Consider the following 9866-nt stretch of genomic DNA (forward strand, 5'->3'; position numbering starts at 1 on the left):
TAGGAAACACTGCTGAGGCCTCTTGGGTTGCATACAAGAACATCCTGTTTCAGGATTGGTGGGCATGGACATTCTTGAAGTCTAGGAAAGAGACTAGAAAGTGCAGGAACACTGGAGTGTTCCTGGGTGTCTTTGAAAGGTTTTGCAAAGGATACGTAGGAGTGAAAAACTAAATTGTCTACAGCCTGCAAAGTGAAAAAATAAATGTGGGGAAAAAGATAATCTACTGGGCTGAACTCCCTTCTGTCAATCACCGCTATGGGTAGCAGTTTTGTGCACCAGACATTGCCCAGAGACCTCTAGTACCAGTTGTCTAGAGCACAGAAGGGCCAAGACACTTAAAGATGGTGCCAGAGGTGTGTCGTGACCTTTGAAGTCCAAGCATGAATTCTTGGAACCCAAAGGTGACGTGGGATGTCCCTCACGTCTCTGTTAGAATGTCATCCCTCTCAAGGAGGCCACCCAAGGAGCTTATTCCAAGTGCACTTTGGGTTCTGCTCTATAGTTGGGGGTTGAGAAGCCTGGGTGGTGGGTTCTGCCACAACGTGCAGTACAAGCATCCTCACTGTGGTCCATCTCAGGTGGCCGATTGGGAGCTAGGGACAGGGGTGTAGCAGCCTTTATGAGAATGCTTTGTCACACGGAGACCATGGTGTGTCACGGAGACCAGACACACACCACGATAAAATGAAGCAAAATAAGAAGTGTTAAGGAGTTGTGTGTGTGTGTGTGTGTGTGTGTGTGTGTGTGTGTGTGTGTGTAGCAAGGGTTGTCCTCGGGCATCATGCTCACAACCACCAACCTCCTTTAAGACAGATCCTCTCATTAGCTGGAGACCACCAACTAGGCTAGACAGGTTGGCCGACTGAGTCAGAGGCATCCTCCTGTCCCTACACCCCCAGCACTGAAGTGACCAGGGCACATCATCACTCCTAGCATTTTCACATGGATTCCAGGGATTGAACTCAGGTACTTTGTGCTTATGAAGCAAGAACTTTATTGACTAAACTCGACTCCCCAGTCCAAGAAGTGATTTTTTAAAAATATTTATTTATTTATTATGTATATAATATTCTGTCTGCGTGTATGCCTGCAGGCCAGAAGAGGGCACCAGACTCCACTACAGATGGTTGTGAGCTACCATGTGGTTGCTGGGAATTAAACTCAGGACTTTTGGAAGAGCAGGCAATGCTCTTAACCTCTGAGCCATCTCTCCAGCCCAAGAAGTGATGTTTTGAGAATAAAAAATATCTTTGTTTTTAATGTAACTTATACAAGTATGCATAATTCAGTATTTAATGATGGTTGCATCCAACAACCATCTCCCATATCCCCAAGACCTTCAGGAGCTGCTCAAGATGAAACACATCCAAAACATCACTACAACGGACCCATGTGTTCCAAATTGGTGTCAGCAGGAAACTGGGGATAAATTCTTCAAGTTAGAAAACTGCTCTACTGAATCTCAATCAAGCACACCAAGCTTGACCTTGGGAGTTCCATGGCCCTTAGGCTCGCCCCTAGGAATCTAACATCCAGCATACCCAATGATGCTAGCCTCAGCAGCAAGCCAAGGGCAGAACTGGCTCATGGGTCTCAGGACAAGGGCAAGTTTGGCTAGTGGGACTCTGTCAGCTTCCAGCCTGTAACACATCCTACTTGATTTGTACTGTTTCTCTCTAGGGTTATCTGAAACTGATGAGGCTCCTGATGGTCTGTCCCAGGTCTCCAAAGTGTGCCAGCTTGCCTCTACGGCTGAGGATGTCAGTGGTTAGGAGGAAAAACCCCACATATATGGTGGGGGACAACTCTGTATTCTGTCAATTACATTTTAAATAAACACTGATTAGCCATAGTCAGGCAGGAAGTATAGGTGGGACAACCCAACAGGAAGTAGAGGTGTGGCAATGAGAACAGGAGAAATCTGGGAAGAAGGAAGCTCACTCCCCAGTCCTGCCCCAGGATGTGACCTGCCCCGCTGAAAAAAGGACTGAGCCATGTGATTAACATAGATAAGAGTAATCTGTTAATATAAATTACAAGAGCTAATACGAAGCCTGAGCTAATGGGCCAATCAGTTTATATCCTAATATAGACCTCTCTGTGTGATTTCTTTGGGGCTTGCCAGCTGTGGAAACTGGGTAGGACAGAAACCCCGATAAGCAGCCCCTCCTGTTACACATATACTACCTTTAAAGTCATCTTTATCCTACTTGCTTTGATTAGTTCAATTTTATAGCTAGTCTGTGTATTAGTTCAGTGCCCTTGAGACAGATAGATGATGATGATGATGAAGATAGATAGATAGATAATAAAAAGATAGTAGATAGATAAACAGATGACAGGTAGATCGATAGATAGATGACAGATATACAGATGACAGATAGATGATAGATAAATTGATAGTTGGATAGATAACAGAGATAGATAGATAGATAGATAGATAGATAGATAGATAGATAGATAGATAGATAGATGTAGTATATATACATAATACATGATGAAATATTTTTTTGGCTCAAAAGAATAAAATTCCAGAGCTGAATAGATAGTCCAGTGAGCCAGAGAAACTGCTGTTCAAACCTGAGAACCTGAGTTCAAATCTCCAGTATCCACATAAAAGGCAAGCCACAGCTGCTTGAACTTGTAAGTACACATTGGAGGTTGCTTTATCCCATGATTGTCACCTCCATTTGACAGATAATGAATTGGAGATTTAAAGAGGGCAACCCACTGGTTAGGGAACAGCATAAGAAAGAGACAAGTTCGGGCCTGTTCGTGTCTAGCCTTAATCTTTTACATCATTGGTCACTGTCACAATAGCTTCTCCGTTTTGTCTTAAAGCTTGTTTGCTGCCTATCGGTGCTTATTTTCTATGGTGACTTCTTGGGCCAGAGTCTGAACCCCAAGTGTGTCCTCCAGCATCGGACACTGACTTTGTGAGAAGCATCTCCTGACTTTGTAGAAGTAAAGTTAGTAATTGCAATGGAAAGGGGGCTTAGGAGGATTATGGGAATTGTCCTAACTTGGAACACAGTCTCCACCCACTCCACAAATAAAAGTGAAAAGACCTCCTGATTGGGATTAACTGGGTTCTTTACCTTGTAAATCCTTTCTAAATATTAACCTACACTCTCAGTTCTCTGGCTAAGCTCATTTCCAGTTAACAGATGGAGAAGTCACCACAAACCAGGGTGGAGAAACAGCCGTTGGCACCTACTGTCATTGAGGTGGGTGTCTAGCGACTCACGGGATCCCAGAGACAGCAGTGAGCTATGGCCTCAGGACTTGGATGGCTGGCTCTTTTCACTCTTTGACAAGGTGTGGGCTCAGCAGGAATCCACGGCCCCACTGAAGCCCTGAACCACACAGTATCTGTCCTCTTCTCCAGGTTGGAGGCCAAATTTCACACCAATATCAGCCAAGCACATGTTGCATACTGGAAAACATGCTGGGAGTACTGGTGGAGGGCTTGGGACATGGAAACACACGGTTTGGACAGCACAAACAAGAACCAAAGGCAAGGCCATGGTGGCACCCAACCTGGAGCCATTGCAGAGAGCCTACATGTCTTCCATGTCTATTCTGATTTACCATCAGCCTTGAGATCTTAGAGTAGTAGAGATTCTTCAGCCAGAATTGAACACTAAGGGCTTCTGAGAACTAAAGGTAGATTCTGAATTTGCATCATTTCCCACGCCAAGTGCGCACTGGATCCCTAAATGCACCTGACTCACACATGTCCCAGGAGTACCCGTTCCATAGTCAGTGATGAAAATGCAACGCCTAGCTTTGCGTGGCCCCCACTCAATTCCGACTTTTCCCTTTAGCCAGAGAGACCTGCCGTAGGAAACCTCCAGTGTCACCAACCAGCCAGCCAACACGTGTTTCTGTGTACATATGAGGTGCACTGCATGCTCAGGAGAAGAGTGCGTGTGTGCGTGGGCATACACGGGAACATGCATGCATGTGAGGGCCAGAGCGCAATCACTCTCCTATCACCTTGAGAGACCAGGTCTCTCACTGAACCTAACTCATCCACTCAGGCCAACAGGCCGGGAGTTGCAGGGATCTGCCTGCCTCTGCATCCTCTCCACCACCACCCCAGATTTTTACATTGGTTCTTGGGTTCTGAACTCGGACCCTCACGCTTGCATGGCAAACACTTCATTGACTGAGCCACCTCCCCAGCTCCTTAAACAAGTGTTACCTGAGTTGCCACAGGCAAGGCGCTGGATATATGGAGGTAAACAGATCTTTTACCCCACTGCTGTGTGTCACATGGAAATAGGATCAGTTTGGGGAAAAATACATATTTGATGGCTAAAGGAGGTCATCCATGCGAAAGAATTTAAATGAACCCCCCACTACTGTCCTACTTGACTGTAACCCCCAGGATGACACAGCCTAGAGTCACCTGGGAACCTCTCTACTGAAAGAGTCCCCAGATCAGATGGGGACTGTGTCTAGTGGGGGATTGTCTTGATTGTTGATTGATGTTATAGGGCCCAACCCACTGTGGGTGGCGCCATTCCTTGGGCTGGTGGTCCTAGAATGTATAGGAAAACTAGCTAAGCAGGAGCCTGCAAGGAAGACAGCAAGCAGCATCCCTCCGTAGCTTTTGTGTGGTTGCCTTTTGTTTTTATGTATATGTGCTTGTGTGAGTTTAAGTGCCCTGCATGAGTACAGGATCCCAAGGAGCAGAAAAGGACATTCGATCCTCTAGAATTGGAGTTTCAGATAGAGAGGAGCCATCATGTGGTGCTGGGACTTGAACCTGGGTCCTCTGAAAGAACAAATAGTGCTCTTAACCAGTCAGCCATCTTTCCAGCCTCACCCTCCATGATTTCTGCTTCCAGTTTCTGCTTGGTCTTGCCCTGATTTTTCTCAATGGCGGACTGTAACCTGTAACTGTAAGGCAAATAAACCCATTTCTCATCTAAGTTGCTTTTGGTCAAAATGTTTCTATCACAGCAATGGAAAGGAAGCTAGACCAGTACCCACGTTGGGTTCCTCAGACCCAGCACCCTAGCCTGTCAAGCCTTGATAGGCGTCCTTGGAGGCAGAGGAGGAGAAACGCTGTTTCAATTGCTCCTTGACTCACCAAGCCTCAAACATCCTGGGACATCCAGGAGGAATTCAGATTACATGCCCTTCAGACCTCTCTTGAGACTTCAGGTGGAAATCCCCCCGAAGCAGCACACGGCTCCGGTGCCAGCCAGGGGCTCTGGCGGATCCGCAGTTCTGCTCAAAGCAACGCAGAGCAATGGAGCCACGTGCAGCTGGGTTAGGGGTGGGAGGGGAGCACGGGTCTCCCGGCCGTCCAGGTTCACTTGCGGCTGCACGAACACCTGTGTCCGCAGACACAGCGCTCTTTGTTCTCGCCGTGGGTGGCTGGCTCTGTTTCCTGAAGACAGGTCACTACGGAAGGTTGAAGTCGCTCTTCCATTTCACGGCGAAAGAAAATCAGGCACTGCGGGGTGTTTTCTGTGGTGGCCTTCTCCTTCAAAAAACGCACTGCGTGGGACACACCTGCTTCCCATTTGTTCAGAAACAGCGTTCCAAAGCAACAGACTCTGCCAGCTATGGGGTGGGGTTGGGGGTCATTAGGGCTCAAACCCACCAGCCACAGAGCCCAGAAGAGTCCATCCAGGTTATGTTAGCTACTTTTCTCACCGCTGAGACCAAACACCCCAAAAAGATCAAGTTGGAAGAAGGAAGGTTTACTCACTCTGGCTTGCAGTTTGAAAGGATGTGGCCCATTTTGACCAAGGCAGGGTAGTGCTGAGGCAGGGGATCAGTGAGTGAGTGAGGCATCCTGGTTTTGTCTCAGTGGACTAGGTAGTGAAGAGCTCAGGCAGGAACCTAACCAAGATATGACTTACGAGCCCTGCATCTATGGCCCTATGTCTGCCCGCTAGACCCCTTGTGCAAAGGGAATCCCAACTTCACAAAACAGCATCCCCCCAGCTGGGGACCCAGTATTAAAAATCCATGAAATTGTGGTGAAAGACATCTCACATTCAAAACATTACCTCTAAAAATTCACCTTAATATTTGCATTTAAATGGTATTCTTCGGAAGGATTACAAAGATTTCCACAAAGCCCTCCAAGCAGAACAGACGCTTTATCTATCACAAGCCGATGTAAGGATAACGTGAGAAGATGGGCTCGAGAATCAGAAAGACCCGGGTTCGAAGCTTATCTCTGCCACTTACAAGTATGCAACCTTGGACGGCTTAACATCCTGTCTCCTCATCTACGGTAGATAGTAGAACATCAGGATTCCCAAGGTGATTGAGGACACAGGTGGCAATGTGTGGAATCCCACGACACACAGTGGCCTCTCAACACACAACGGCCTCTGGACAAATGAGCTGCTCTTTTTCCGCCATAGCTTGTCTTCCCACCTACAGAGAACAGGAAGCTTCAATGTTTCTGTGGGTGAGTTCTTTCTTACTGTGCATGACCTGGACCAGATGCCCTTGTCCAAAGTTTTTACAGCTTGACTCTTCTAAAATTGGGATGTTGTACCATGGAAATGGCTTGGCAGGCAAGCTCGACTGGACAGCCTGCCTGTGAACATTGTTTCTTCCCAGACATAGCTGAATGACTCTGTCTCCCACACGCCTTTCTCACTCTGTACCATCACATGTTGCTGACCTGCTGGCCTGTAAGGAAGAGGAACGCGGGCTCTGGTCGCTGAGCATGGTTCCTGCAGCCGCGGGCCTGCCAGCTCTGTTGCAGCTGTGACTCAGAGGCAGGATGCAGAAGCAATGCTTCTTGGCAGGTTTACCCAGCTCCTGTTGTGGGAGGAGAAGGGCTGAGGCTCTTTCCAGCACACAGATTTCTGTCAGCATATGCAGGAAGGAAAACTTCTCTTTTAAGAGGAGACAAATTCATGAAAGATACTACTAACATGAAATATTTTATACCTGTGTCCTGACTGTTTTCATCCACCCTGCCATCCATCCATCTACCTACCTATCCATCCATCCACCTACCTATCCATCCATCTACCTATCTATCCATCCATCTACCTATCTATCCATCCATCTACCTATCTATCCATCCATCCTACCTACCTATCCATCCATCTACCTACCTATCCATCCATCTACCTACCTATCCATCCATCCTACCTACCTATCCATCCATCTACCTACCTATCCATCCATCTACCTACCTATCTATTCATCTACCTACCTATCCATCCATCTACCTGTCCATCCATCTACCTACCTATCCATCCATCTACCTACCTATCGATCCATCTACCTATCTATCCATCCATCTACCTACCTATCCATCCATCTACCTACCTATCGATCCATCTACCTACCTATTGATCCATCTACCTACCTATCCATCTACCTATCTATCCATCCATATACCTGTCCATCCATCTACCTACCTATCCATCCATCTACCTACCTATCGATCCATCTACCTATCTATCCATCCATCTACCTACCTATCCATCCATCTACCTACCTATCGATCCATCTACCTACCTATCGATCCATCTACCTACCTATCCATCTACCTATCTATCCATCCATCTACCTACCTATCCATCCATCTACCTACCTATCCATCCATCTACCTACCTATCGATCCATCTACCTATCTATCCATCCATCTACCTACCTATCCATCCATCTACCTACCTATCGATCCATCTACCTACCTATCCATCCATCTACCTACCTATCTATCCATCTACCTACCTATCCATCCATATACCTATCCATCCATCTACCTATCTATCCATCTATCCTACCTACCTATCCATCCATCCTACCTTCCTATTAATTCATCTACCCATCCATCCATTCAACTATTCACCAATCCATTCATCCATCTACCAACTCATTTATCTACCCATCTGCCATCCATCCATTCACCCATTAATCTGTTCATCCATCCATCTATCTACTCATTCATACATGGGTCCATCAACCCCTTCCTACATTCAGGTACTGGTGCTGAGTATTAATACAAAATCAACATCCTTAATCCAAAACTCTGGAATCTGAAACATTCCAAAATCTTGAGCTTCTTGGGTGCTGACCTGACACTGTGTGGTAGTTTGAATGAGAAAGCCCCCCAAAGACTATCTTTTTAAATATTTGGTGCCCACTTGGAAGAACTATTTGGGAAGGACTGGGAGACATGGCCTTGTTAGGGTAGGTACAGTCTTTTTGGAGGAGCTGTGTCACAGAGGGTGGGCTTTGAGGTTTCAAAAGGCCATGCCCCATCTCTTTCTCCCTGTCTGCAACTTGCAGATGTGAACTCTCAGCTACTTCTGCAGCACCATGCCTACTTGCTTGCCTCCATCCCTCTGCCATGATGATCATGGACTAATCCTCTGAAACTGCAAATAAACAATGAAATGCTTTCATAAGTGGATTTGATGATGGTGTCTCTTCACAGCAAAAAGAAACTAGCTAAGATGCACCACCAGTGGAAAATTCCATCTGACCTCATATGATGTCCTACTCAGAACATAACTGCAATGAAAATGTACAAAATTACATAGCATTATATAAGATATATTTAACAAATTACTTTCCTATTTAAACCCGTGTCCCGTTTCCGTGATATCTCTTTACATATAAGCAAATATTCCAGGATTGAAAAATTCTAAACCAGATGTTTTTGTTTCCTCCTATTTTGGAGTAAGGAACACTCAGTCTGAAGTTTTCATTCCAGGTACATAAGTCAAGGGGGGATTGAAGATCTGGGAAGGGGGTCTTCACTGGCAAGTGGCTCATAGACCTCTCAAATAAAGTACTTGCCAAAGATACCACAGTGGGAGTGCTCAGCTTTCGTAAGCATGCCAGGCAGGGGTTCTCTTTGCAGCGATTCTCCCTGCATGGTTTCTCAGAGAACCTCCCCCACCCCAAAACCAAAATGCTAGACCATTTTCTCTAAGCATTGAGTTGGCAGGCTATGCCCAGCCCCCTTCCAGAAAGATGTGATCAGGAGTTTAATGTTCACAAGTGCAGATTAATATAGATTGTTCTCGGAATCTACCCTCGGGGACAAACTCAGGGAGGCTGCAGTCATTGAGCACCAACTGTATGAGTCAAGAATGACTTATGTGAAAGAAAGGCCACTGTTTGGGGGAAGGTGGTGTGGTGTGGGAAGGCCTTCTGTCTATGTGTTGCTTTTATTGGTTAACAAATAAAGAAGCTGTTTTGATCAGTGGCTTAGCAGAATAGAGCTAGGTGGGGAAAACTAAACTGAATGCTGGGAGAAAGAAGGCAGAGTCGTGAGATGCCATGGAGCTGCCAGAGGAGAAAGACGCAAGGCCAGAACCTTGCTGGCAGGTCATGAGCCTCATGGTAAAATACAAAATAATAGAAATGGGTTAATTTAAGGGATAAGAGTGAGCTAGAAATATGCATAAGCTAATAGGTCAAGCAGTGGTGTGATTAATACAGTTTCTGTGTGGTTATTTCAGTTCTGGGCAGCCGGGAGCAAACAAGCGGCCTCCCTACAATAGCAGTGAGCCTGCTCAGGCAGCTTTTTATTCTTCTCTGAATGTGGCCTGCTCCGATCATTCATGCTAGGATCCTTACGCAGACCTGCTTCGGACATCTGGTACTGGGCCATCCTGATGGATTTCAAACCCCAGCCCTGGCAGAAATGTCAGCTAAAACAAATTCCCATCAGGCCCACAGTTAAAAGGCCAAATAAATAAAGCACACGTTCACCCCGTGACATGCTAAGGAAATAAACACAGTCGGACCCTGCTGTTGGCTTGGTAGAATGTTTTTACTTTCTTAAGAAAAGTCACACGAGGCTGGCAAGATGGCCCAGCTGGTGAGGTCACTTGCCACCAAAGCTGGGGGCCTAA

Source organism: Myodes glareolus, chromosome 23 (genome assembly GCF_982192425.1).
Source record: "Myodes glareolus chromosome 23, mMyoGla1.1, whole genome shotgun sequence".
Lineage (NCBI taxonomy): Eukaryota > Metazoa > Chordata > Mammalia > Rodentia > Cricetidae > Myodes > Myodes glareolus.